This window comes from Callithrix jacchus, chromosome 5 (assembly GCF_049354715.1).
Source record: "Callithrix jacchus isolate 240 chromosome 5, calJac240_pri, whole genome shotgun sequence".
NCBI lineage: Eukaryota > Metazoa > Chordata > Mammalia > Primates > Cebidae > Callithrix > Callithrix jacchus.
Window position 1 is genome coordinate 39,720,549 of NC_133506.1, and position 26,498 is coordinate 39,747,046.

Below are 26,498 nucleotides of genomic sequence, written 5' to 3' on the forward strand. Positions count from 1 at the left end.
CACCCAGCTTCTTGGTTTCTGAGTTTCCTCAGCCTGGTTGGGTAGAAGGGGATGTAGCAAGAAGCATCTAGAATCTGGTAATCAAATGTAGACACAGATTCAAGCCCCACTGCATGATCTGGTGCAGTTTACCCCACTTTTCTGAGGCTTCTTACCCCCTCTCTAAACCGGGCATCAAAAAGTGTCCGTGCTTTGTGGGGTTTTCCTAATACGTCCTGCACAGAACCTGCCATCTAGTAAACTCTCAATAAGAACAGCAAAAACTCCATGTTTGTTTTATTTCATAGCAGAAATGACCTGGAATAGAAACCTAAAGAGACAGTTCTTGATCTTCTTTGAGATGGGAATGTATTTAACCACTCCGAACCTCAGTTTCCTCCTCTTTTAAACATGGTCAAGGGTTTAAAGGAGACCAGAGGTGAAGATCCATTCCGCCTAGGTGTTTTTGTGTTTTTGTGTTTTTGTTTTTGAGATGGAGTCTCCGTCGGTCGCCCAGCCTGGTTTGCAGTGGTGCAATCTCATTTTAAAGATTAAATTTTAAAAAAACTAGGGGTCAGGCACTGTGGCTCATGCCTGTAATCCCAGCACTTTGGGAGGCTGAGGCAGGTGGATCATGAGATCAGGAGTTCGAGACCAGCTTTGCCAACATGGTGAAATCCCATCTTTACTAAAAATGCAAAAATTAGCCAGGCATGGCAGCACCTGCCTGTAGTCCCAGCTACTCAGGAGGCTGAGGCAGAAGAATCTCTTGAACCCAGGAGGTGGAGGTTGCAATGAGCCAAGATCATGCCACTGTACTCCAGCCTGGATGACAGAGCAAAACCCCGTCAAAAAAAAAAAAAAAAATTCCAACTTTCACCTCCTTTCAAAAAAGTGAAAGCTCTAGCAACACTGATACCCCATGAAGCAGCAATCTCCGGGAGCTACTTTAGATACGCAGCTTCCTCTGATTTGCCATAGTCTCCACTATGCCTTAGTGTCCCCACACTGAAACTTATTAATGAACATACATCAATATGTTTGCTGCATAGCTTTTCTTATGGGAATGTGTGAACTTTGCTCACACCCTATCTGTTCCACTTATTTCAGTTACTTCTTTGGGTATTGAGGGCGATTGAATTTGGGATCCCTGATCACTGAGACCAAAGAGAAGTTCATTTACCTGCATGAACAATCTTTCTGTTTCATAGATTTACCATGTTTTTAAGCAACTACAAGAACGGCGTAAATTGTCTGTGGCTCACGTTCTACTTTGATTGGCCGGCACTGGCCAAGCCCCTTGGATTCTACAGCAGCATACAAGCTTGCTGCTAACTCATTCTGCCTCCATTTTCCATTCTTGCATAGACCAAACGCAGTCAAATCTCTTGGGTTGATGTCTTCTCCCCACCCCACAATTACCTTTGGTGTCTCCACCTGTCTGTCCAGAGGATCCAGACTCCAGAACTCCAGGCACGTCTTTTAGAATTCTCCGCATGGGAAATCTCACTCCCAGCCCCCAGCTGGCAGCCATTGTATTTTCTTTATCAGACATTCACATAAAACAATAGTCAATTTGAAACTTAAGCACACGTTCAATTCTTCTGTCTCCAGCCTCAAATCCAGTGATTTGTGGGGTGAAGTTGGTGGGGAGAGGCTTTTTTTTCTCTTCTCCAGGGCGAGTCATATAGTTTTTCTGGAGATAAGCTGGACTGAGTTTGGGGGAAGAACACTGGTCCGTCTACAGTGAAGGTTCTGACTTTGTTTTGGAAGGAGATGATGTCGTGGCTCCTCTGGGGAGATGAGATGAGAAAATCTTGAAGACCTGGGGGGCCGGGAGGAAAAAGAATCTTGGCAGTGACAAAGACGCCTTCAAATAAGGGGCTAATACGGTAGTGGCTGAGAATTTGTGCTGCAGTCAGAAGGGCTTTGGTTAGAGCTACAACCACAGTATAACCTTGGACAGGTGACTTTACCTCTCTGACCCTCAGTCTCCTCATCTGTAAAATGAGGATAGGAATGGGCCAGTCTCAGTGGCTCACGCCTGTAATCTCAGCACTTTGGGAGACCGAGGCGGGCCGATCACCTGAAGTCGAGAGTTCGAGACCAGCCTGACCAACATGGCTCTACTAAAAATACAAAATTAGCTGGGTGTGGTGCATGCCTGTAATCCCAGCTACTCAGGAGGCTGAGGCAGGAGAATCACTTGAACTCAGGATGTGGAGGCTGCAGTGAGCCAAGATCGGGCCATTGCCATACTCTAGCCTTGGTAACAAGAGTGAAACTCCATATCAAAAAAAAAAGAATAGACTTGACTTGCACCTCAGCGAGAAGTTAAACGAGATATCCTAGCACCACGCTTTGCACATAAAGGCTCTGTAAATGTCAGCTATCATTATAAAGAGCCCAAAGTGGCATTCGGAATAATTTGATTTGTTTTTAAGAGATAGGGTTTTGCTGTGTCACCAGGCTGGAGTGCAGTGGCATAGTCAAAAAGCACTCCAGCCCCAAATTCCCGGGCTCGAGCCATCCTCTCACCTAAGCCTCACAAGTAGCCAGGGCCGCAGACACACACCACCATGCCTGGCTAACTTTTTCTTTTTAATTTTTTAAAGTTTTAAAATTTTCTGTAGAGATGAGGGTCTCACTGTGTTGCCCAGGCTGGTCTCAAACTCCTACCCTGAAATGATCCTCCCAACTTGGCCTCCCAAAGCACTGGGATTATAAGTGTTAGCCACCACACCCAGCCCGATTTAATTCTGTTTTATCATTCTTCTCTGCATTTTGTAATTCCTCTACCATGAACCTGCTTTAGTTAAGTAAGAAACAGTTAAGTGGGGGAGGAGAAATAAAACTAAACCCCTAAATAAGCCCCTAAATGTGCAGTCCAACATGAGGTTTCACAGCTGGGAAAAGGTAAGAGATCCTGTAGTTCAAACTATACATGCCCATTTTTTAATTAAACTTTTTAAAATTTTTATTTTGTTTTATTTATTTAGAAACGGTCTCACTCTGTCTCCCAGGCTGCAATGCAATGGTACGATCTTGGCTCACTGCAACCTCCGCCTCCTGGGTTCAAGCGATTCTCCTGCCTCAGCCTCCCGAGTAGCTTGGATTATAGGCGTGCACCATAATGCCTGGCTAATTTTGTATTTTTAGTAGAGACGGGATTTCACCATGTTGGTCAGGCTGGTCTTGAACACCCAACCTCAGGTGATCCGCCTGCCTCAGGCTCCCAAAGTGCTGGGATTACAGGAATGAGACACCACGCCTGGCCTCCAGCTTTATTCTTTTTGCTTAGGATTGCTTTGGCTATTTGGATTCTTTTTTTGGTTCCATACACAGTTTAGAATAGTTCTTTCTTCAGTGAAAAATGATGTTGGTAGTTTGAGGGGAATAGCATTGAATCTGTAGATTGCTTTGGGCAGCATGAACATTTTAATGATATTAATCCTTCTAATCCATGAGCATGGAATGTTTTTGCATTGTTGGTATCATCTCTGATTTATTTCAGCAGCACACCGGGGCCCCAAGAGGAAAGGTGATTCAGCCAGTCACACAGTAAATTAGTAGCGGAGCCGAGACTAGAATGGTGGACTGTGGGAGTTGGAGGGAACTTTGAGGCTGTTAGGGCAGCCTTTCCTGAGGCAGCTCCCCTCAGACAAGAAGGAGTCTATTGTTACATGTTTGAAAACTGCTGAAGTAAAGAAAGCTGCACAAATATTATCCGAGAACTTCTCAGAGTTTTTCTTGTTGTTGCTGTTTGTTTGTTTGTTTGTTTGAGATGGAGTTTCACTCTTGTTGCCCAGGCTGGAGTGCAATGGTGCGATCTTGGCTCACCACAACCTCTACCTACGAGGTTCAAGCGATTCTTCTGCCTTAGCCTCCTGAGTACCTGGGATTACAGTTGTGCAGCACCACTCCTGGCTAATTTTATATTTTTAGTAGAGACAGGGTTTCTCCATGTTGGCCACGTGGTCTTAAACTCCTGAAGTCAGGTGATCTGCCTGCCTCTGCCTCCCAAATTGCTGGGATTACAGGTGTGAACCACCTCACCCGGCCCTCAGAGTTCTTGACACATGACAATGCCTTGGCTACTCCAAGAAATGCCTGCAGCGTGTAGGGCCCTGAGTTAGTTTCAAGAGCCCGTTGAAGGACATTAACACCTATTCAAGCCCTTCCTGCTCTCAGACAGGGAAATGCTATACCTTAGACTCCTAGTTGCTTTTAAAACATAGGTTTCTAGATTTTTTTCCACAGTTGCTTGTCATTGTGCAAATTGTTGTCATTATGCAACTTGTATGATTAAAAAAAATTTTTTTTGAGGCAGTGTCTTGCTCTGTCACCCAGACTGGAGTGCAATGATGCAATCTTCAGCTCACTGCAACCTCTGCCTTTCAGGTTCAAGCAGTTCTCCTGCCTCAGCCTCTCGAGTAGCTGGGATTACAAGCGACCACCACCGTGCCCAGCTAATTTTTGTATTTTTAGTAGAGATAGGGTCTCACCATATTGGCCAGGCTGGTCTCAAACTCCTGACCTCATGATCCACCCACCTCAAGTCTCCCAAAGTGCTGGGATTACAGGCATGAGCCACCGTGCCAGGCTGAGTTTTAAAAGTATATTACCAAATTGTAGCTTGTATGTAGGAAGATGGTTGACTTTATAAATCCCATTTCTTCTTTTTTTAAAGAAATATTAGAAACATGAAGAAAAGTATAGAGAATAACATTAAGAACATTGATGTCTCCACCACTCAGTTTTGTCAGATATTACTACATGACTCTGCTTTCTTTGGATTTTGTTTGTTTGTTTTAATGACAAATTAAACATTACACTTAAGAGTTGAAGCTCCTTGTCTTCCTGATCCCAAAGTAACATACTTTGCTTATTTGGAAAATGTATTTTAATGATATACTGTATATATCCTGCAGCAAATTCCTTTCATTACGCCTCATAATGGGTTTCTGGATCTTTTCATGATGATACAAGTTGCACCAGATCACTCATTTAAAATGCTGCCTCCGAATTCAAGTGATTCTCCTGCCTCAGCCTCTCAAGTAGCTGGGATTATAGGCGCCTGCCACCATGCCCAGCTAATTTTCGTATTATTGTTAGTAGAGATGGGGTTCTGCCTTGTCAGCCAGGCTGGGTGTGGTGGCTCATGCCTGTAATCCCAGCACTTTGGGAGGCCAAGGCAAGTGAATCACGTGAGCCCAGGAGTTCAAGACCAGCCTGGGCAACATGATGAAACCCTGTCTATATCAAAAAAGAAAATAAAATATAAAGAAAATGCTGTGTATCCATGAAGTGCTATGCAGCCATAAAAAAAGAATAAAATCATGTCCTCTGCAGCAACATGGATATGGCTGGAAACCATTATCCTAAGCAAACTAATGCAGAAACAGAAAACCGAATAACGTATGTTCTCGCCTATAGTGGGAGCTAAGCATTGGGTGAACATGGACATAAAGATGGTGACAGGAGACACTGGGGAATCCAAAAGGGTGAAGGAGGGAAGGGGACAAAGGTTGAAAAACTTTCTATTGGGTACTGTGCTCATTAACTGGGTGATGAATTCTTTCATACTGGAAACCTCAGCATCATGCAATATACCTTTGTAACAAACCTGTACATGCACCTCTTGATTCTAAAATAAAAGTTGAAATAACGGGCCAGGCAATGTTTAAAAACACATTTGGCCAGGCACAATGGCTCACTCCTGTAATCCCAGCACTTTGAGAGTCTGAGGCAGGGGTATCAGTTGAGGTCAGGAGTTTGAGACCAGCCTGACCAACATGGTGAAACGCTGTCTCTACTGAAAATACAAAAATTAGCCAGGCTTGGTGGCAGGCACCTGGAATCCCAGCTACTTAGGAGGCTGAGGCATGAGAATCGCTTGAATCCGGGAGGCAGGTAAAAAACAAAGTTGAAATAACAAAAAATAAAATAAAATAGTGTCTACATATACCTCGAGTATATTTATTCCGTTGTGTTTGTTTGTTTGTTTGAAGACAGAGTCTCACTCTGTTACTCCGGCTAGAGTCTAGTGGCACAATCTTGGCTCACTTTAACCTCCGCCTCCTGAATTCAAGCGATTCTACTGCCTCAGCCTCTCAAGTAACTAGGATAACAAGTGCCTGCCACCATGCCCAGCTAATTTTCATATTATTAGTAGTAGAGATGGAATTTCACCATGTTGGCCAGGCTGGTCTTGAACTACTTACCTCAAGAGATTGGCCCACCTCAGCCTCCCAAAGTGCTGGGATAACAGGTTTGAGCCACTGTGCCCGGCCTACTCTATTTTTTTTGACAATGGATTTGTTTCCAGTTTGTCACTATCTCAAACCATGCTCCAAAGACATTCTTATACCCGTGGATGAGAGTTTCTCTAGGTAACACGTAGAGTTGGAATTTCTGTGTCCTGGACAGTGGGTGTCATCAGTTTTAAGATGCTAAATTGCTCAATCTTGACTACCAGCTTCCACCTCAAACAATAGTTCCAGAGTTCTGGTTGCTCTACAACCTCAGCAGCACTTGCATTTTTAAGATACTGAATGTAAGATTATACTTCACTTTCAAAGTTGCATTTCCTCTCTTATTAGAGAAGGAGAGGCTCTTCTTGTCATTATGAGTGTGCTTGTTCATATATTTGACCATTATTTATTTTTCCTTATCAAAATTTGTAGGCATTTTTTAGCACTCTTAGAAACATTTTTCATGCATGTATTTTTTTTTATTTTTTTTGAGATGGAGTCTCACTCTGTCACCTAGGCCAGAGTTGCAGTGGTGCTATCTCAGCTCACTGCAACCTCTGCCTCCTGGGTTCAAGTGATTCTTCTGCCTTAGCATCCTGAATACTGGGATTACAGGCATGCACTGCTGCACCCAGCTGATTTTTGTATTTTTCATAGAGATAGGGTTTCACCATGTTGTCCAGGCTGGTCTTGAACTCCTGACCTCAGGTGATCCACCTGCCTCAGCCTCCCAAAGTGCTGGCATTACAGGCGTGAGCCACCACACTGGCTACATGTGGTTTTTGTTTGTTTGTGTGTGTTTTTTTTGTTTTTATTTTTTGAGACAGAGTCTCACACTGTTGCCCGGACTGGAGTGCAGTTGTGCAATCTCGGCTCACTGCAACCTCTGCCTCCCAGAATCAAGTGATTCTTCTGCCTCAGCCTCCCAAGTAGCTGGGATTACAGGTGCCCACCACCATGCCCATCTACTTTTTTTGTATTTTTAGTAGAGATAGGGTTTCACTATGTTGGCCAGGCTGGACTCGAACTCCTGACCTCGTGATCCGCTCACGTTGGCTTCCCAAAGTGCTGGGATTATAGGTGTGAGCCACCACGCCCAATGCCACATATATTTTTAAACAATGCACTACATGGAATACAGTGTGATCAACATACCCATTTACTGAAATAATCCATTCTCAATGCAGTGCCAGAATTATTTATTCTTGATACTAATCCTTTCTCGGTTATATTATCGGAAAATACCTTTGTATTTAAGACTGCAACTTGTATTTTCACTCTCGTTTGAGGGTCTTTGGTATACAACAGTTTTCAATTTTAATATAGTTACACTTTAATTTGTAAATAAGCTTATTAAATTTAATAATCTTCTCTGCAGTTTGTGCTTTTTTGAGGGTGCTGGGGGACAGGTTTTTCTCTGTCTCCTAGGCTGGAATGCAGTAGTATGATCTTAGCTGGCTGCAGCCTCAAACTCCTGGGCTCAAGCAGTCGTCCTGCCTCAGCCTCCTGAGCAGCTAGGACTACAGGCATGTGACATTATGCCCGACTAATTTTTTATTTTTTGTAGAGATGGGATCTCACTGCATTGCCCAGGCTGGTCTTGAACTTCTGGCCTCAAGGGATCCTCCTGCCTCAGCCTCTCAAAGTATTGGGATTATAGGCATGAGCCATTGTAGTGAGCCTTTTTATATTTTGTCTGTAAAAACTTCCAGCGTGCCAGGCACAGTCACTCACCCCTGTAATCACAGCACTTTGGAAGGCCGAAGTGGGCAGATTGCCTGAAGCCAGGAGGTTGAGGCCAGCCCAGCCAACATGGCAAAACCTCATCTCTACTAAAAATGCAAAAACTAGCCAGGTGTGGTGGCACATACCTGTAGTCTCATCTTCTTGGGAGGCTGAGGCATGGGAGTTGTTTGAACCCAGGAGGCAGAGGTTGTGGTGAGCTGAGATCACACTACTGCATTCCAGCCTAGGACAAGACTCTGTCCCCCCTAAAAATAATAATAATAAAGAAAAAAATTTTTGCATTTCCCTGAGATAATAGAGATATTATTCTAAAGTTTTTCTATAAGTTTTGCTGGGCATGGTGGCTCATGCTTGAAATCCTAGCACTTTGGGAGGCCAAGGAGGGCAGATCCCTTGAGTTTGAGGTCAGGAGTTCACCAGTCTGACCAACATGGTGAAACCCCGTTTCTGCTAAAAATACAAAAATTAGCTGGGCGTGGTGGCATACACCTATAATCCCAGCTACTTGGGAGGCAGAGGCAGGAGAATCGCTTGAATTTGGGAGGCAGAGGTTGCAGTGAGCCAAGATAGTGCCACTGCACTGCAGCCTGGGAAACAGAGCAAGACTCTGTCTCAAAAGAAAAGAAAAAAGATTTTAAAGATTTATTTTTCATATTTAGGTCTTTATTCTGTAGCAATTAATTTTTGTGTATGGTGTGAGGTAGGGATGCCATTATATCTTTCTTTACATGGATAATAAATTGATCTAGCACCATTTATTGAATAGGACATCCTTTCTTGACTGGTCTGTAATGCCATCACTTTTGTCTCCCACTTTCAAATACATGCAGACCTGTTTTTAGGCTCTCTATACTGCCCCACTTAGCTATTTCCAATAATCACATTTAAACATTGTTTTTTAATGGTGAGTGACTCTACAAAGAAATCAAAATAAAATTTAAAAGAGCTAAAAGGAGAAAGGTTAAAATTAATTTAAATAATATATTTTATTTAATCCAATATATAGATAATATCATTTCAACATAATTAATGAGATACTTTTTTTTCTGTTAGGTCTTCAAAATCAATGTATATTCTACTCTTACAAGCCTAGTCACATTTCAAGGTCTCAATAGACCTATGTGTCTAGTGGCTGCCATATTGGACAGTGCAGCAATAACTCTATACATCATAGAATACATTTCCATGTTATGATTGTTCTTTAAAATCAACTTGTCTCTTCTCTTTGCTCATTGATAAACAGATGAGGCTGAACAGGATAGAACAAAGGTTAGAGACTCATGCATATTTGTCTCCACTTGAATTTAATAATAGCAGCTACCATATTTTGAGTGCTTACTATTTACCAAGCACTGTGCTAACTGGCTTTGTTTTGTCAGGCTTTTAATGGAAATTTCATTGAATTTGTTGATTAATTTGGGAAAAACTGAAATCTTTACATAATGAATCTTGCTGCCATGAACATGATACATTTATATAATTCTCATTTATATAGGCCTTTTTTGAGATGGAGTTTTGCTCTTATTGCCCAGGCTGGAGTGCAGTGGTGCGATTTTGGCTCACCACAACCTCCACCTCCCAGGTTCAAGCGATTCCCCTGCCTCAGCCTCCTGAGTAGCTGGACTTACAGGCACACGCCACCACACCTGGCTAATTTTGTATTTTTAGTAGATACGGGGCTTCTCCATGTTAGCCAGGCTGGTCTCAAAACCCCAACCTGAGGTGATCCGTCCACCTTGGCCTCCCAAAGTGCTGAGATTACAGGCATGAGCTATTGCACCCAGCCTCTTTTTTTGTTTGTTTGTTTGAGATACAGTCTCACTCTGTTGCCCAGGCTGTACTGCAATGGCACAACCTCGGCTCACTGCAACCTCCACCTCCCAGGTTCGAGAGATTCTCCTGCTTCAGCCACCTGAGTAGCTGAGATTACAGCAGGCATGTGTCACCACACCTGCTAAGTTTTGTATTTTTAGTAGAGACAGGGTTTTGTCATGTTGGCCAGGCTGGTCTCCAACTCCTGACCTCAGATGATCCACCCACCTCAGCCAGGCATGAGCCACTGCGCCCAGCTGATATAGGTCTTCATTTAAATATCTTCTTTTATGTTTTAACGAAGCTTGATGATTTTAATACATAACAAATTTTTTGTTAGATGAATTCCTAGATAATTATTATTGCTGTGTAAATAATTTTTTAAAATCATATCCTCTTTGCCAGGTGCAGTGGCTCACCCCTGTAATTCCAGCACTTCGGGAAGCCAAGGCAGGCTGATCGATTGAGCTCAGGAGTTCGAGATCAGCTTGGGCAACATGCCGAAGCCCTAGTATCTACCAAAAACACAAAAAATTAGCCTGGTGTGGTGGCATGCACCTCTCATCCCAGCTACTTGGGAGGCTGAGGCAGGAGGATTGCCTGAGCCCAGAAAGCAGAGGTTGCAGTGAGCCAAGATTGCATCACTGCACTCCAGCCTGGGCAACAAAGTGAGACCCTGTCTCAAAAAAAAGGCCATGTTTATTTTATTTATTTATTTACTTGCTTACTTACTTATTGAGACAGAGTTTTGCTCTCATTGTCCAGGCTGGAGTGCAATGGTGCAATCTCAGCTCATGGCAACCTCTACCTCCTAGGTTCAAGTGATTCTCCTGCCTCAGCCTCCCAAGTAGCTGGGATTACAGGTGTGGGCCACTACGCCAGGCTAATTTTTGTATTTTAAGTAGAGATAGGGTATCACCATGTTGGCTAGGCCTGTCTTGAACTCCTGACCTCAAGTGATCTGCCCACCTCAGCCTCCCAAAGTGCTTGGATTACAGGCATGAGCCACTGTGCCTGGGTTCCCCCCCGCTCTTTTTTTTTTTTTTTCCAATAGAGAAAGGCCAAAGGTCTAGAGGCTTTGAAAGGCAAATGGTATTAAGTCAGGATTTTATAAAAGGGTTTCTTTCGTTCTGTCTATTTTCTCATTGCTTTCTACTTATGATACTGTTGTTTCATTTGGCAGTAATATTTTTTCTAAAATAAATTGAAGTAAAAAGAAATGAGTTAAAAAGAAGTGGGTTGATGTAAGAAAAATGTTACAGATATGAAAAAAATCATAATGGTCATAAAAAACTTAGTGAAGCTTTGGAAAGACGGTGTTGAGTCCAGTGAAGTGAAGTTAGGCTTGCAACCCCAAGTGTCAGGGGCTCAAACAGCTGACGTTAACTGCTCACCTACCATACATGCCCAGCAGGAGTCGGCAGGGGGCGCTCCACATCGTGGACTGATTCATATCTACACTTGCTTCCCCAACAAGGGCAGCACGGCCCTTTAAAGCTTCTGCCCAGGTGTGACACAGGTTGTTTCTGCTCACATCTCACTGGCCAAAACAACTCACATGGTCACATTTAATTTCAAAGGAAGCATGAAAATGTCATCCCATCATGTGCCAGAAAGGAGAGAAATAGAATAGTTGAGAACAGCCTATATAGACTTTAAGTAAGGGAGCCTAAAAGGTGGGTCTAGAAGCTGAGTCATGACTCATTGGATTTTTCTCACTTAGACCGCGGTGGCCCACCCTTCCAAGTGGCCAACATTTGTTCCCAGAAAAGGGAGTGTGATCCCCCAGAAAGAACACAGTCTGACATTATTCTGACGAGCAGACACTTCTCCCAGGCTGCAACTCAGGAGTCCTTTCGGGTCGGGAGGTGGATGCTGGTAGTTCCTCAGTGGTTTCAGCTGAACTCAGTGATCTGTTTTTGCCTATTCCCTGAAGGGAGGTGAGCCAATTTGGGCTTTGGGTGTGCTAGGGTTTGGTTCTATCTCTAGTTTGAAAAGATATCCGAGAAAGGGTAATTGGAAAGGAGAGGAATTCAAGGAGAGGGTCCTGGTGGGTAGGGAGCCTCACACAGGGCTTGGTGATCAGGAGGCCTCCTGGGGGAGTTTTCGAAGTGCGGTCTGAGGGCGCCTTGTATCAGAAATACCTGGAAGCTCATTAAACATTTGGGCCAGGTGCCTGGTGGCTCACGCCTTTAATCCCAGCACTTTCTGAGACTGAAGTGGGAGAATTTGCTTGAGACCAGGGGTTCAAGACAGGCCTGGACAACCTAGCAAGACGCTCGTCTCTACTTTATTTATTTATTTGTTCGTTTGTTTGTTTAAGATGTGGAGTCTCTCTGCCGCTTAGGCTGTTGCCCAGGCTGGAGTGCAGTGGCGCGATCTCCTCTTACTACAACCTCTGCCTCCTGAGTTCAAGCAATTCTCCTGCCTCAGCCTCCCAAGTAGCTCTGAAATTACAGACATGTGCCACCACGCCCATGTATTTTTAGTAGAGACAGGGTTTCACCATGTTGGCCAGGCTAGTCTTGAACTCCTGGTCTCCAGTGATCTGCCCACCGCAACCTCTCAAAGTGCTGGGATTACAGGGATGAGACACCTCCCGCAGCCGACATATGAATTTTTAATGGCCCCAGATGATTCTTATGGACACCAAGATTTAAGAAGCATTGAATGACTGAGAGAAAATTTCTTGTAAGGGTAGAGGCCTAGCACAGTGGTTCTCAGTATAGAGAACTTCAACCCCCGACGGACATTTATCAATGTCTGGAGACAATTTTGGTTGTCACACCTTGGGGGTAGGGGGAAGTGCTGCTGGCATCTAGTGGACAGAGGCCAGACATGCTGCCAGGGACGATGTACGGGACAGTCCCCACCACAAAGAATTCTCTAGCCCAAATCTCATTAGTGCCGAGGTCAAGAAACCCTGGTTAACAATTAAGAGTTTGAACCCTTCTAAATGTTGGAGCATATGGGTGATTTTTAAATCTTCAATTTTTATTTTATTTATTTATTTATTTTTTTAAAGACGGGGTTTCACCATGTTGGTCAGGCTGGTCTTGAACTCCCGACCTCAGATGATCCGCCCGTCTTGGCCTCCAAAGTGCTTGGATTACAGGCATGAGCCACCACACCCAGCCCAATTTTTATTTTAGTTTCCAAAATTTCTACTATAAGCATAGAATCCTTTTCATTGAATACCTGCTATGCACTGAGCACTTGAAGTTTACATCATTATCAGTTCCTCCTGAAAGATCTTTTCATTCATTCATCCAACAAATATCCATTAAACATTTATTAAAATGTATTCCAAGCCAGCACAGTGGCTCATGATTGTAATCCTAGTACTTTGGAAGGCCGAGGTGGGTGGATCACCTGGGGTCATGAGTTCGAGACCAGCCTGACCAACATGGTGAAACCCCGTTTCTATTAAAAAATACAAAACTGTGCTCGCTTCGGCAGCACATATACTAAAATTGGAACGATACAGAGAAGATTAGCATGGCCCCTGCGCAAGGATGACACGCAAATTCGTGAAGGATTCCATGTTTAACAAATGGTGTTGGGAAAACTGGCTAGCCATGTGCAGAAAGCAGAAACTGGACCCCTTCCTGACACCTTACACTAAAATTAACTCCAGATGGATTAAAGACTTAAACATAAGACCTGGCACGATAAAAACCCTAGAAGGAAATCTAGGCAAAACTATCCAGGACATAGGAGTAGGCAAGGACTTCATGAACAAAACACCAAGAGCATTGGCAACAAAAGCCAAAATAGACAAATGGGACCTAATGAAACTCCACAGCTTCTGCACGGCAAAAGATACAGTCACTAGAGTGGATCGGCAACCAACAGAATGGGAAAAAATTTTCGCAGTCTACCCATCTGACAAAGGGCTGATATCCAGAATTTACAAACAACTCAAGCAGATTTACAGGAAAAAAACAAACAAGCCCATTCAAAAGTGGGCAAAGGATATGAACAGATACTTTACGAAAGAAGACATATATGAGGCCAACAATCATATGAAAAAATGCTCATCGTCACTGGTCATCAGAGAGATGCAAATCAAAACCACATTGAGATACCATCTCACGCCAGTTAGAATGGCGATCATTAAAAAATCTGGAGACAACAGATGCTGGAGAGGATGTGGAGAAAAAGGAACACTTTTACACTGTTGGTGGGAGTGTAAATTAGTTCAACCATTGTGGAAGACAGTGTGGCGATTCCTCAAGGCCTTAGAAATAGAAATTCCATTTGACCCAGCAATCCCATTACTGGGTATATATCCAAAAGACTATAAATCGTTCTACTATAAGGACACATGTACACGAATGTTCATTGCAGCACTGTTTACAATAGCAAAGACCTGGAATCAACCCAAATGCCCATTGATAATAGACTGGATTGGAAAAATGTGGCACATATACACCATGGAATATTATGCAGCAATCAGAAATGATGAGTTCGTGTCGTTTGTAGGGACATGGATGAATCTGGAAAACATCATTCTCAGCAAACTGACACAAGAACAGAAAATGAAACACCGCATATTCTCACTCATAGGTGGGTGATGAAAAATGAGAACACATGGACACAGAAAGGGGAGTACTAAACACTGGGGTCTATTGGGGGGAAAAGGGGAGGGCCAGTGGGAGGGGGAGGTGGGGAGGGATAGCCTGGGGAGAAATGCCAAATGTGGGTGAAGGGGAGAAGAAAAGCAAAGCACACTGCCATGTGTGTACCTACGCAACTGTCTTGCATGCTCTGCTCATGTACCCCAAAACCTATAATCCAATAAAAAATTAAAAAAAAAAAAAAAATACAAAACTTAGCTGGGCATGATGGCAGGCACCTGTAATCCCAGCTACTTGGGAGGCTAAGGCAGGAGAATTGCTTGAACCTGGGAGGCAGAAGTTACAGTTAGCCAAGATCACCCCATTGCACTACAGCCTGGGTAACAAGAGCAAAACTCCATCTTAAAAACAAAAGATGTATTCCAGCAGAGGGCAAAGTAGGTGCAAAGACCCCCAAGACTGAAAAGAAAAACTTTAAAGACGGCTAGTAAGGCTGCTGCTGATAGGGGTGGGGCACATGGAATGAATGACGTTGGAGTTGGAGGGATAAAAAAACAAGTCAGTGAATGGCCTCACAGTGTAAAGCAGTTATATGAGTTTTCTTGTAAATGCATAGGAAGTTGTAAAAATTTAAGCAGAAGAGAATCTGAGCCAATGCCCATTTGTACAAGATCACCCCTGGCCCCTGGAAGAAGAGTGGGGGGTAGGGGAGCCACAGTGGAAAAAGAAGTGAAGGGGCGAGGCAGAGGTGGGGGTGGGGGGTGAGCGGTGGGGGAGATCCCCTCCCCCACCCTGGCAAGTTTTTTTGTTTTTGTTTGGTTTGGTTTTGTTTATAAAAGGAAGACGTGAAAAGACTTTTGCAGACCTCCAGAGATAATGCATAAGGTAGGCTGGGGTGGAGATGGAAAGACGGTGAAAAAGCTAGGTACTGTTTGGAGTTGCCAAGAACTGAATTTTCTAAAGAACCGGAAGGGAAGAGAAGGACAACACCAAGATTGTGACTTGCAGGACGTTGGCTTGAATAACTGAGAGAAGGTGGGTGAGGGAATATGACATATAGATTATTACTATTATTACTATTATTCTCTTTTGAGCCCGAGGAAGGGGAAGTGAATAGCCTTACTTCACAAAGATAGTATATGGGCTCCAGCTGTGTCTAACACAAAGGTCATAATTTTTCCACACTCTCATATCCACACATTAATTTTATTTTATTTTTTGATTGAGACAGAGTCTCACTCTAGCATCCAAACTGGAGTGCAGTGGTGTGATCATGGCTCACTGCAGCCTCTGACTCCCGGGCTTCAGCGATCCTCCCACCTTGGCCTCCCAAAGTGCTGAAATTATAGGCATGCACCACCACACCCACCTTCATTTTTATAATGGGGATGACATTTAATGATCATTATAAATGCCCCTACATGCTGACATCTGCTTCCACATGGAAACGGCACAAAGCCTGGGACCTTCCTCAGAGGCCCCTGTACATTGGAACAAGGTGCTGGGAACAGAAGTTTAGTAGGTGGTGGAAGGGCAGCAGCTGCCAGCCTAGGAAGTGGTTTTAAAATCTTGCCTTACGAGTGCTACAGCGGCCACGTGCTGGTGTGTGATGGGAGATGTTCGTCTAGGTAACTGAACCCAGCGAGCTGCGACTGGTGATCGAACCGAGCAGGCTTCCTCTGGATTTGGAGAGACGTAGTGCTTCTGGGCCTGTGATTGGTGGGATGCAGTGTGGCCTCCGCTGTGACTGGTGAAGTCCCTAAGGCTAAACTTCTGAACAACAGTTCCCGCATTGGCCACCAGGAGGAGCTCGGGGAGCGCAAACTCAGCACTGCGGAGCGTCTCGGCCGCCTCCTCCCGGACGCCCGCCGGCCCAGCGCGGTGCTGGCCCTGCCCTGCGCCCTGGGAAGAGGTGGGCGGGAAAGGGTGTCAGGGCTCCCAGCTGTGGCCCGGGTGGCCACGCTTCTCTGCACAGTTCCTTTGGCCTCTTCCCCTGGCTCCTAGCCGCGCAGAAGACATTGGCTGAACCGAGGGGTGGGGCTGCGGGTTCGCGAAGGTTTGTGAAGGCCCAGATCCAAGTTGCAAAACTGTGGAGTCTATCAAGTGAGATTTAGCAGCCGCCCCTCCCGTTCGGGGGCGCCCCCTGCCTTCTTCAGAGTCCTTCTCTCAAAGTTAGCAGACTCCACCATACCCTTTAACATCCTCAAAGAACCTTTGCAAAGTGGCCTCTCACTGGAGCTAAAATGACCCGTGCAGGTAAAGGCCCCTACCTCAGGGGCTCGCCCCTGCCCGTCCCCAGGTGCTATCACATCGTGCTGTGCGTCTTCACTGCACGCAACTACTGTCTGTAATTTACTTCCCTTTTCATGTATTTACTTGCTTCTGTCTGCAACCTGCCTCTCCATCAAAATGCAAGCTCTGTGAGGGAGGGTGTGGGGTTGCCCGCTGCAACACAGAACACAGTTTCATCTGAGTGTGAGATGAACAGCACATTTTAAGAGTATAAGTAGGTCCCATGCATTATTTGGGACACACTCATACTAACAAAGTATTCCTTGTGTATCTTAAATTCACATTTAACTGGGTATCCTGTATTTTTATTTGCTCATCTGCAGCCCTCTGGGGAGGGGACATTTTGTCCATGGTCTTCACTGCTGCATCTCCAGCACCCACAACGATGCACGTGGAAGGTGCTGAATGAACATTGAATGTTTTGATGGATGATTTCCTTCCTTCATTCACTCAGTTATCCATCCAGCCTATTTATATCAAGTGGGTCCTGGGAATACAGTGGTAGATGGGACATAGTCCCATGGAGGAGGCAGACAACCGGTCTAACTACCATCTGACTAAACTATGATGATGTAAAGCTTTGGGGGCAGTGTTGGGGGACAGAGGAGGAGCCTGGAGTTCTGTTCCCTGAAGGAAGATGACTGAAATAGGACTTGGAGGGTGAGAAGGCAAAGAAAGACGGGCCACAGCTCTGCTTGAGATCATGGGGTTCTGGGAGCTGCAGGTGGCTGGGGAGGGTGAATGTGCAGTGTAAGCAGGACGGTCAGGAAGAGGTGAGGAGGAGACTCACATTCACTGGGTGTTACCACCCACCAGCCAAGCACAAGAGGGATGCCATGTTGCTGTTATTGTGCCCATCATACAGATGAGGAAACAGACTCAGAGAAGTGAAATGCCTTGCCTACGTTTGCAGTCTTAGAGGAAAAAGCTTAGCTTCAAACTCAGGTCTGGCAGTCTCTGAAGGCTGCACTCTTCCAGAAAAGCCACTGTGTGAAGGATTACAACCTCAGTAGGGACATGGAGAAACCGAGGCTCAGAAAGGTGATAGGGCTTTCCCTGTGAATACAGCTCTGTCCAGTTGAGCAGAATCCTGAAGCAGTGCAAGAGTTATGGTTTTCTTTCAAGCCCTCCAGAGAGACAACAGGAAGGCCAGAGCAGGACCCAGGAGTCCAGACCACTGCGTCTCCCATTCCTGTTCGGGTTGGCTCTCTAGGAGCCCCTTGTAGAGCCCTGGGGCTAATTCCTTGCATGGGTCCTGGACAGGTCTGCAGTTTCCATGGAGACCGCCTCCCACCATCCCTGAAATCTCATTGTGACCAGTATTAAGGGATTAACTCTGCCCAGCAGTCCTTGCAGGGTCTGGGGTGCTGGGGGGGGGCAGCAGGAGCTCCCTCAAGGATGAAGAGGTTTTGCACTGTGCGGGACCCCATAGCAGCAGGAGGAGGATGTCGGACTGGGGCCAGGGCCTCCCCCGGGACCCACCAGGTATGGTCCTGACTCCACATCTGCCTGGAAGGATGGGATGGTAGGAGAAAGACACAGGACCAAGGGGGAGGATTCCAGACTGGGCGCAGTGTGGAGGATTTGTGAGCTCATCCCCTGACCCAGGAACGGCCAGGGCCCTGATGGGTGAATGACGTTCTGATCAAAGACGGAGGATCCAGATGCCCTCAACAAGGTGAGAGGAGCCCCGTGGAGTCTTAGGGGTACTCCAAGGCCGCCTAAAGACCAGATCTCTAATCCCTCCCATTTTGCAGCTGGGAAGACTGAGGCACGGAGAGGGGTAATGACTTGACCAAAGTCAGTGAGTCAGTGAACCAAAGCAGGTCAAGGATCCAGAGGGAACCCTGCAGTTCCCTGAGCAGAAAACCAGCAGTTAAAATCTCATTGTCACTTCTGCCTTCAAATCCTCCTCCCTGAGCTCCAGGCATGGGGTCCCCTTCGTCTCCTGCTCCCGGGGCCTGTCTCTTCAGCCCGCTTCCCTCCCTCCCTCTCATCCTCCTCCTAACTTCCCCTGCATGCCACCTGCATGACCTGAGGCTGGCAGAGAGTTCCTGGCACATTTTCTAGTGCTGGCAGGCACAGCCACCAGGTCCCCACTGTTCCATCCAGGGGACACCCTCTCTTAGGTCCCTATCTGGATGACTTGGGACATTCTTTGTTCCACACTTCATCCTCTCTTTGGGGTTTCTGGATCCAGACACAGTGAGGACCCTGACAGCCCCCTCCCCACCTCTTGTCCTGAGAAGACCAGGCCTGCATGCCCAAAGCTCTCTGGGCTGGGTTTTGTGGAAGGCCACATCAGTGCATGGGCATAAACACCAGCTCTGGAGCCAGGTAGAGGCGGTTCTAACACCATTGCTTTGGCTCACTGGGAAAATGATGTCAGTTTCCTCACCTGTGATGGGAGACAATAACCCTTCCTTCCTCAAAGATTGCTCTCAGCTGCTATGGAAAAATCTCCAAGTTGTGATACTAAATGAAACAAACGAGATACAGAACTGTGTAAGAGGCAGAGGCTACTCATGTATGATCTTACGTGCTGCTTGGTCTGTATAAAGAAACCTTGGCCGATACATCTGTAAAGGACATGGTCCCCCGTAGTGAGGAAGTCGGGGAGAACAGGTGAACAGGAGAAGGGCTGAAAGCAACACTTCTCAATTTACACCTTTTATGTTTTGATTCTGAACCATGTGAATGTCGTACCAATTCAAAACGAAATGGAAAGACGTCAACAAATTAAGATATTAAATAATAATAACACATATCTCAATAATATGACAGTCGTGCAGCCACTAGAAACTGACTCAAAGGAACAGAGGCCTGTCTTCAAGTCACTGAATCCTTGGCCTAGAAAGGTCCTTTATTTTGTCAACGTCAAATAGCCTATAACAATAATAATAGTCTTGGTAGCAAGAACCAGGAGCTTCCTACCTGGGGAACACGGTGCCAAGCACTGTCTGAACATTATCTCATTTAATTGGCATTTGGATTTTGTGAGGAAGCTGTCATCATTCCCACTTAACAGATGAGAAAACCGAGCCTCACTGCAGTTTTGAGTAGTAAGTTATAGTAAGTGGTAGAACTTGGATGCCAACAAAGACTTTCCAGCTTCAAATTTCAAGCCCTCCTACAGTGGGTCTCGATATTGGCTGCCCAAAAATACAGTTGCCTGGTGCCTCGCCACCCCTATCCTAAGATTTGATCATTGGTCTGTGATAGGACTGGGCATCTGTCTTTAATTTGAAATATCTTTTTTAAAAATAGACACAGGGGCTGGGTGTGGTGGCTCACGTCTATAATCCCAGCACTTTGTGAGGCTGAAGTGGGTGGATCACCTGAGGTTGGGAGTTTAAGACCAGCCTGACCAACATGGAGAAACCCCGTCTCTACTAGAAATACAAAATTAGCCAGGTGTGGTGGTGCCTGCCTGTAATCCCAGCTCAGCTGTCAGGAGGCTAAGGTAGGGGAATTGCTCAAACCTGGGAGGCAGAGGTTGTGGTGAGTCGAGATTGCATCATTGCACTCCAGCCTGGGCAATAAAAGCACAACTCTGTCTAAAACAAAATAGACATAGGGTCTCACTGTGTTGTCCAGGCTGGCCTCCAACTCCTGGGCTCAAAGCAATCCTCCCATCTCAGCCTCCCAAAGTGCTAGGATTACAGGTGTGAGCCACCATGTTTGGTCAATATCTGTATATATATATATTTTTTTGAAATGGAGTTTCACTCTTGTTACCCAGGCTGGAGTGCAATGGCGTGATCTCGGCTCACCGCAACCTCCGCCTCCTGGGTTCAGGCAATTCTTCTGCCTCAACCTCCTGAGCAGCTGGGACTACAGGCACGCGCCACTATGCCCAGCTAATTTTTTGTGTTTTTAGTAGAGACGGGGTTTCATCATGTTGACCAGGATGGTCTCCATCTCCTGACCTCGTGATCCACCTGCCTCAGCCTCCCAAAGTGCTGGGATTACAGGCGTAAGATGATTCTGTTTCACCTTAAGGGTTGAGTCTGCTTTATATTTGACAAAACTTCACCAGTGGGAAACCAAGGCTGGGGAGGGAAATGACCTTACCCAAGGACACACAGTGGCTGGAACCAGAGCTGGGGCAGGGCACCCAGCAGCTCACATGAAGCCCTTGTGCAAATAAGAAAAAGGCATCCCACTCTGGGCAGGCAGAGCTCCATGGGTACTTGGCTTGGCAAGTGGAACAAGGGCTGGATTTCCACCCCCACTTACCCTCTTGACTGGAAAACCTTTGTGCAGTGAGCAACCTGCACAACTGTACATGGCAGTGACTCTGGCCTCAGCCTCAGGACTTCAAAACACCTCACCTTAGTGACCTGGAAAATCCCTGGGGCCTCTCAGAACAAGAGTCTGGGGAGACTGAGGGTGGCTTCCGGGATGTGGGTTCCTCCCTCACTCCCCAAACCAGAGTCTGGGTCAGGCAGGGGTGACTACCATCAACCATCAGGCCCCGCAAGGTCTGGGAAGGCCACATCTAATTTCCAAGGTCACCCCTGCAGATAAATTCAGGAACATAAACAGGAGGACAACACCACCCTCGGCCCAGATGTCACAAGCCACCTGGCAGGAGGCAGCCCGCAGGGACGCCCCACCCACACAGGCCCAAGTCCTCCTGATCATTCTCCAGACCTTGCAGTCAGCATCTCCCACAGTGCCCTGCTCTCTGCCCTTCTCCCGGCCACCTCTCACTGGCACTTACCATGTGGCAACCCTGGAAGGGTAGGGTAACCCCAGAGTTAGGAGCACAGGCTCTAGAGCCACACTGCCCAGGTTCCAATTCTACTTCTTGTTTCTCATCAGCTGTGTGAGCATGGGTATATAACTCAACCTCTCTGTGCCTCTGGTGTGTAAAATGATGGTAAAAATGTTGCCTCCCTCCCAGAGTGGCTGGGAGGATCAAGGAAGGAACCGGTGCAAAGTCCCTGAAACAGCTGCATAGCCATTGGCCCTGATGATCAATGTGTATATTCTGCCCCATTTGTGTTCTCATGACAACCCTAGAAGTTAAGTAGTATTATTCCCAATTTACAGGTGAAGAAACTGAGGCTCGGAGAGCTTGAAAGAGTCAGGGCAGGGCTCTGCATCTTTCTCCGGGGCCGGTTGCCTCCAGAGACAGGACGTGGCTGAGAGGGATCATAATTGTAGTCTCTGGTTTGCAGCACATGGCTGCTGCTCACATCCTCACAGGGCCCATGGGACACAGAGCCAGGTGGAGTCCCGTGACGTGGGCCTTCCAGTGGCTCTCAGGCACCTCTCTGCTTCCAGCCAGCCCTGGGAGGAGGGGAGAACAGCATGGCACGGCATTTGCAGAGCCATCTTGTTCACCAGTGTCCTTCCAGCCATCGCTCAGGTCCATAGAGAGCCCACCATATATTCCCATGCTTGCTGCAGCCCAGAATACCCAGGTGACCTTCGGTCCTTGGACAAGTCACTTCCCCCTCTGGTCTCCATCTCCCCATCTGTGCAACGAGGGGATGAAGCTGCATCAGTGGTTTTCCAACCTTCAGATAAGATCTTAAGGAAGATTACACACTAAAGGGAGTCGTGGGTTGAAGCTGGATCTGTGGTTACATACTATGTAGCTGCTGGGAGCCTTGGAACGCGGCTTGACAAGCCCATCCCACATCCTCCCAAAGATTCTCCCAGCTCTGACACTGCAGAGTTCTAGAACCCTAAGCTCAAAGCTGCCGCTTCCCATCCCTGTTTGGAAAGCTCTCCCCCAGCTGCCTTTATCTCTCTTTGGTAACAGAGCAAATTTGCTCAGGACCCAGCACAGGGGGAACAAGCAGACTGTTGACTCTTGAGCAAAACCTCCTCTTTGGAGGGCAGCCGAGGTGGCCATGGGATATGCATTGGGAGGCCAGCGGCCTCTTGCATAACCCTGGAGGCCTCCTGCCCACCCAGGCCTTTTCAGGGTTAGGGGTGAGCAAAACCGCAAACTCATGCCCAGTTAATTTTTTAAGGCAAAATCAACAGGCTCAGCAATGATTAGCAGCTGGGTAAGTTGGTCTTAATCAGGCTTGAGGAGAGGGAGGGAGGAAGGAGGCCAGTCGAGGCCCAGGGATGGGGCCCAGTTATCAGTTAACCACATGAATGTTGCTTCCTTCCAAACCCACTGGCCTTCAGCCCTGAGCTCCCTCATCTTCCTCTTGGAAATACTCCTGTGGCAACCCAGTGGCCATCCGTCATGGGGTGAACAAACACAGTGCCACTCACGGTCGGTAGGAGGTGCTACCAGGGCTCATGAGGGTTGCGATGAGGCAGAAAGGGCTCATTGTTAAGATGACGCTCACCCCACCGCCACTGCGTGGCTTTCAGCAAGTCCCTTTCACCCTCTGAGGCTCCCTGAGCGGCCCCACGTCTGGGCCCCAAGTCTATGGTTCAGTCTGTGGCCAGCTACTGTTCCCCTGATGGCCTCAGTGTTTCTATCCACAAAATGGGTGGGTTAGCCAAGGCATCCCTTCCGGTCTTGAAGTTTTGTGGGTGTCTGATTTGATTAAGCCACAGTGGCCTGCGCCCAAGGTGCAGAGGGTGGTGTGAGCAGCATTTTAGGAGTTCAGGGAAGAGAAAGGGAAGGGACCTACCTGGTATCCGCTGTTGGTATCAGCAAGCGCCAGATCCCAGCTCCAGGAAGAGGGCTGTCCTCTCAGGTGGGAGACAGGGGTCCTGTGGGGTGGCTGTGGCTGTGACAAAGCCCCTAGGTGGCCCAGACCCCCTGTTCCTGGACCCTGGAAGCCGCTAAAGGAAGCAGCAAGGCCAGGCCAGCCTCGGGCCGGGTGGCTGCCTGGACTGGAGTTTGGTCAGTGGTTGGGGACCTATATTGTGAGATAGTTAGGACTTTGTCCACAAACTGGAATTTGAAATTTCAAAGGGGCGAAACTGAAGGGCCCTACCCCACAGTGGAGATGGCTCTTGGCTTCTTTCCTCCACGACTTTTGTTCTTTGTCTTGATAAGTTCCAGTTTTCCCTACACTGCTCCTGGAGTGGCAGGTGGGGAAGACAAGACCGGAGATAGCGGGGTGGTGAGCACCCAGGGGAAGCGAAGGTGCCGGGCAGCCCTGGGGAGGCCAGGCGTGTGGAGGATGCCCCTGCACCTACCTTGCCTGTGCCCAGGGACAAGGTGCTTTACTTCTCAGGTCCCCGAGTTCCCCTGCAAGACCAAGGCAGTGAAGCCACCAGCCCCAGTGCCCTAGAATTCTGAAGTCCTTTCTGGGATTCCAGGAGTCATGATCCAAGTAGGGCATAGAGGGGCAAAGCCCTCAAGCTCTGGAGTCAGGACTCGGGTTCAAATGACAGCCCCTCCCTTATGAGCTGTGTGGTTTTGGGCAAATCACTTCACCTCTCTGAGCCTCAATTTTGTCATTTTTAAAATAGGGATGACAGGCCGGGTGTGGTGGCTCACGTCTGTAATCCCAGCACTTTGAGAGGCCAAAGTGGGCAGATCACCTGAGGTCAGGAGTTCGAGACCAGCCTGACCAACATGGAGAAACCCTGTCTCTACTAAAAATACAAGATTAGCCAGGCATGGTGGCGCATGCCTGTAATCCCAGCTACTCGGGAGGCTGAGGCAGGAGAATCGCTTGAACCCGGGAGGCCAAGTTTACACTGAGTCGAGAACATGCCATTGCACTCCAGCCTGGGCTCAAGAGCGAAACTCCATCTCAAAAAAAACAACGAAGAAATGGGGACGACAATAGCCCCTATCTCAATGGGCAGATAATATGAGAAGAGTAGAAGGCTTTTGGCACCAAGGCTAGCACAAAATTTCTCTGTAAATATTAGACCTTATTGAAATGAAAAAGAGAAACAATGTGGCTCATAGCGGCAGCGCCCTTACCACTGTCCACAGCAGAGGCACGAGCTCTCTTCTCCTGCCTCCCTGACTGCAGGCTGCCCAGGGCAATCCCTCCTTCCCATCTCAATTGGATTGCTCGGTGAGCTCCGAGGTCCTTTGCTATCTCCCAGGATCTGCTGCCTCTTGAGCTGGGGCCTGACAGCCCAAAGCAGGTGAGCAGAGGTAAAGAACGGCTGCTAAGTCGATGGCACTGAGGCCAGAGCTTGTTCATGGCTGGGTGTGCAGTACCTGGAGCTGTCCTAAGCAGGGGTCCTGATTCCGACTGATTATGTGGCCAGTGTGTCATGGAGTCAATGACCAATGACAGTAACTGCTACTGTTGTACTGTGCGCCTACATCCAGTTGTTTAATGCTTGAACCATCCCTACGAAGAAGGTGCCAACCCACTTTTTCTGATGCTGAAACTAAAGCTGAGAAAGGTAGAAGTTGAGGCCGCAGAGTTTGGTACATGGACACTGCCTGGATTTTAACCCAGGTCTATCTGACTTCAACGTCTGTGGTTTTTTTCCCCTAAAGAGAAGTCAGGAGGAAGGGGGGCTAAGAACCTTATTCACTCCATCATTTAATCTTTACAATGAACTACAAGTTAGACCCATTTTACAGAAAGAGTAACTGGGGCTTCGAAATAATAACTTGCTTTGTTCAGACTGCTGGCCCTGGGCTTGGAATATAAACAGTCACTGGTGTACAGGACCAGAGACCAACACCCACAGGCTCACATCAGTCCACAGAAAGAAGCTTATTTTTTTATAAGCATAGAAATAAAAACCAAACCAATACTGTGACATCTGCTCTGTGACTTGCTGTATTTACTATGTGCTCATATGAAAGCATCTGAGCCTTGTCGGGATCATGTTCTTCCTCATTGGAGGGGGTTATGAAGTTACTTTCTTTTTCTCCATTAGTTAAAAAAAATTCCCTTGGAAGAAGGGAATGAAACGTTTTATAACTGATACATAATAATTATATATATGTATGGAGTTCATGTGTTTTGACACATGCATATAATGTGTCATGATCAATCAGAGTGTTTAGGATATCCATCACCTCAAGCATCTGCCCTTTCTCTGTGTTGGGGACACTTCAGATCTTCTTCTCAATTGATTGAAATAAACAATCAATTATTGTTAACTGTGATCACCCCACCGTGCTATAAGCACTAGATCTTATTCCTTCTATCTCACCATATTTTTGTATCCATGAACCAGCATCTCTTCATCCCCTGAATGAAACATTCTTAAAAAAAAAAAAAAAAAGTTTTCCTCTATCACCCAGGCTGGAGTGCAGTGGTACAGTCTCAGCTCACTATAGCCTCCACCTCCTGGGTTCAAGCGATTCTCCTGCCTCAGCCTCCCAAGTAGCTGGGACTACAGGCACATGCCACCACGCCTGGCTAATTTTTGTAGTTTTAGTAGAAATGGAGTCTCCATGTTGGCCAGGCTGGTCTTGAACTCCTGATCTCAAGTGATCTGTCCACCTTGGCCTCCCAAACTACTGGGATTACAGTCGTGAGCTACCTCGCCCGGGCTGAAACTTTCAAGATCTCAAGATACCATACATTTAAAGCACCCCAATCTCTTCCTTTTCCACGTCCCATTCTTTCTCCTCATTTAACATGAAGAACATTGTATTAATCTGATTTTTAAGGATTTTTTTGTCTGTTATGTGTTAAGGATTGTTTGGTATCCCAATGAAAACATTCTGCATTGCAGACCAAACTCTGCCTATTTCAGGGGCATGAGATCATTTCATTCCTAGCCATTGTCACAAAATACATGGAGTCATATTTAAAATATAAAGTGGTGACATACATATGTTTAAAATGGAAATATAAACCAAAAAGATGGATATGCAATGTCATGTATATTAAGTTCTCTATACTTATGTAAATGTAACTGACTTGTCTGTCTGTTACTGAACTGTGGGTGTAAGGACACATCTCCGGCTACTTTG

At 46.6% G+C, this 26,498-nt stretch overlaps 1 protein-coding gene, 1 long non-coding RNA gene and 1 other non-coding gene across 5 annotated transcripts in view; 2 read left to right on the plus strand and 1 right to left on the minus strand.

Moving 5' to 3' along the window:
- HNF4A (hepatocyte nuclear factor 4 alpha) overlaps positions 1-26,498 on the plus strand; it is a 79,463-nt gene that overhangs the window by 17,316 nt on the left and 35,649 nt on the right. The window lies entirely within an intron of this gene.
- Positions 260-23,481, minus strand: LOC118153607 (uncharacterized). The gene is made up of 2 exons (XR_008481318.2): positions 23,275-23,481; positions 260-1,804 (listed from the first exon to the last, which is right to left on the minus strand). It is a non-coding gene; the product is annotated as an uncharacterized LOC118153607 (long non-coding RNA).
- On the plus strand, positions 13,235-13,341 carry LOC118154194 (U6 spliceosomal RNA). The gene has a single exon (XR_004744087.1). It is a non-coding gene; the product is annotated as a U6 spliceosomal RNA (small nuclear RNA).